Genomic DNA, 3,475 nt, shown 5'->3' on the forward strand with positions numbered 1-3,475 from the left:
ACTGACCCTGGTGGTGCTCAGTTAAATCACTTGCCTTCTTTTTGGCAAAATATTTTCTATAGTTTCTTAACCATTGTGTTTTCCTATTATTTAGGTGCCATGGCTTATACTGTTGCTGTTGGATTTGGTTGCAATGCACCTTGCCATACTGGCCCCAGGGTTATCTAGGAAGAGGGTATGTAGAATTATCTACATACAGGCCATTCAGGGTATACTAGTATGGAGAGTACAGTATTGCTGGAAGGCTGGTTTGTATAAGCACAGCCTGAATGCCCCCATTAACCACTATCTTGAGAATATACAGATCCCATCCTTCCTCTATATTCTCATCAAGTAGGATATATAGAAAAAAACCAAACATATTGTTTGGTGTTCAAGGTCAGGGGCTTCACTGGTGGCCAAACTGTAGGATCTCTTAGGTAATGAAGACTGTCTGGGGATATCTGGGTGGCTCAATTGGTGGAGCATGAGAGTCTTGATCTTAGAGTTGTGAATTTTAGCTCCACATTAGGAGTAGAAGTTACTGAAAAAAACGTCTGGATGTCAGGCTTTGATTTCCTTGGAACACTGGTCAAGCAAAGAGGGAAAAGGCTCCAGATAGTTGCTAGGCTAGTTGCTACAGGACAAAAGCTTGCTGCATGCAGATCCCAGCAGCAATGCTTTGTATAGTCGGCTGCTTCTGGACTTCCTGTGCGTAAGCTTCTCCAATAAAGTTATGTCTCACTAGCTACCTCTGGGCCATTTTTTTGGTCTTGCTGGGCCATCGTCCATCCTTGGCTTAGAGTCTGCCTGGGTGTGGCCACATAGCTTGTAACCCATTCTTCACATGCTACCCTTTCATTGCACCAGATACTGTCATTATCATTGCTTATTGTTCTAAGGCATACCTCAGCTGAGACAGATAACCACAGACTAGGAACATGGTAGGTTCTTCCTCTCCTAGTTATAATATACTTGATCATGGGGTCCGTGAAGTTGCTAGCAAAAGTACTATGGAAATTTTCTGTTTGAGTTAATAGTGCCTTAAACTTTTAAAAAAAATGTTATGTTAGTCACCATGCAGTATATCATTAGTTTTTGATGTAGTGTTCCATGATTAAAAAATATGGAATGCTTCATGAATTTGCATGTCATCCTTATGCAGGGTCCATGCCAATCTTCTCTGTATCATTCCAATTTTCAGTTTTTGTGCTGCTGAAGTGAGTATGTGTCTTAAACTTTTGAAGCCTTCAGTTACTGCTGGCCATGTATGGTTGTACTCAACTCTGGGGAAAATATTTAATTTTCTACAGTGTTGGAACAGAACCCAGGTGTATTTTTTAGGATTCTATTGGTCATAAGTGACAGAATGCCAAAAGCAGCTTAGTCAAACATTAGATTTATTGGATAGATACTGGAGTAGCTCACAGAGCTGGAAAAAAAAGGGGCAGAATCAACAAAAGATTCTGAGAAGTTGGCAGAATAGGAAACACCAGGAATCTGTCTCCCCATCAGAAAACAATGGTGTCAGTAAGATCTGTCTGATGTAACTATTTTGGAACTCTGGAGTCTATTGAAGGCTTGGAGGCTTGGATGGTAAATTGTGGTCATTTTCAGCTTTTAGCACACTGGCAGGTACCTATCCTCCACCTCCAGTCCCATGGCAGCTAGGCAGTCCACAGCTGTGCATGTGTTTTTGGAGCAGTTTGCAATGGCTTATGGGAGCCAGGTGGGCAAAAAGGACCTTGTCCTCCAAACATTAATGATCTGTGTTCTAATTGCTGTTGCTGCTTCTGATCTTAGTGATGTAAACAAAGAGGTAGGCAGCCATTGTTGTTAGACCTCCTTCATTGTTACAAGCTCTTCTAGCACCTACTGAACTGATTTCTAGGGTATTTAAAGGGCTGGTACCCTGTCTCCTTTCGTTTTTCTTTTACTTGTCTTTTTTTTTTTTTTTTTCTCTTTTAGGAACTAGGCACTAAAGACTAGAACACTCAAAAACAACTTATGTGAGAGAAATTTAAAAGCCAATGCACATGCCCAGGAAAAGGTATAGGCTCAGAAAAGACCTGAGAAGACTAAATTTACACCTCAGACTGATCCTTGGCACAGAGATAGCCTACAACAATCAAAAAAACAGTAAACGCTGAGGAAGGAAGAGAATCTGATTTCCTGAGCTAATACATTTTTGATTCAAACGTTCAATTTTCAACAACAACAAAATCACAAGGCATACAAAGAAACAAGCAAGTATGGCCCATTTAAAGGAAAGAAATGAATCAACAGAAATTGTTCCTGAAAAAGACCTGATGGCAGATTCATGAGACAAAGACTTCAAAATAACTATTGTAAAAGTGCTCAAAGAACTAAAAAAAAAAAAAAAAAAAAAAAGGCATAAAGAAAGTTAAGAAAAGGATGTATGGGCAGAATGGAAATAAAACAAAGAGACAGAAAACCTAAAAAAAAAAATAAAATGAAATTCTGTAATGGAAAAGTACAATAACTGGGGCGCCTGGGTGGCTCAGTGGGTTAAGCCGCTGCCTTCGGCTCAGGTCATGATCCCAGGTCCTGGGTTCGAGCCCCACATCGGGCTTTCTGCTCAGCGGGAAGCCTGCTTCCTCCTCTCTCTCTCTGCCTGCCTCTCTGCCTACTTGTGATTTCTCTCTGTCAAATAAATGAATAAAATCTTTAAAAAAGAAAAGAAAAGAAAAGAAAAGTACAATAACTGAAATAAAAATAATCACTACAGGCATCCAAAGGTAGATTTGAGCAGGAAGAAGAATCAGTGAACTTGAGGATAAGGCAATGGAAATTATTGTGTCTAAGGAACAGAAAGAAAAATATTGAGAAAAATGAATGGAGCCTAAGGGACCTGTGAGACCCCATCAAGCAGACCAACGTACACATGAGAGTCTCAGAAAAAGAGAGGGGAATGTCTTGAGAGAGAAAAAGGGGAGAGAGAATATTTGAAGAAATAGTAACTGAAAACGTCCCATATTTGTTGAAAGACATGAGCATAAACATCTAAGAAACTCAATGAACTCCAAGATGAACTCAAAAAGACTTACACCAGGGCGCCTGGGTGGCTCAGTGGGTTAAGCTGCTGCCTTCAGCTCAGGTCATGATCCCAGGATCCTGGGATCGAGTCCTGCATTGGGCTCCTTGCTCAGCAGGGAACCTGCTTCTCTTGCTGCCTCTGCCTGCCTCTCTGCCTGCTTGTGTGTACTCGCTTGCTCTCTCTCTCTCTCTGGCAAATGAATAAAATCTTAAAAAAAAAAAAAGACTTACACCAATACACATTATACTGAACTTTTCCAAGACAGAGAAAAAGAAAATCTTGAAAGCAGCAAGAAATGTTTTTAGTCACATATAAGTCATCCTCAGTACGACTGTCAGCAGATTTCTCATTAGAAACTTTGGAGAAGGGTCACCTGGTGTCTCAGTTGGTTAAGCAGCCTGCTCTTGGTTTCATCTCAGGTCATGATCTCAGGGTTGT

The 3,475-nt window shown here is 40.7% G+C and overlaps 1 non-coding gene across 1 annotated transcript; it reads right to left on the reverse strand.

Moving 5' to 3' along the window:
- Positions 1–1,099: 1,099 nt before the first annotated feature.
- LOC125094538 (U6 spliceosomal RNA) lies at positions 1,100–1,207 on the reverse strand. The gene has a single exon (XR_007125561.1). It is a non-coding gene; the product is annotated as a U6 spliceosomal RNA (small nuclear RNA).
- Between the last annotated feature and the right edge of the window lie 2,268 nt (positions 1,208–3,475).

This window comes from Lutra lutra, chromosome 2 (genome assembly GCF_902655055.1).
Source record: "Lutra lutra chromosome 2, mLutLut1.2, whole genome shotgun sequence".
Lineage (NCBI taxonomy): Eukaryota > Metazoa > Chordata > Mammalia > Carnivora > Mustelidae > Lutra > Lutra lutra.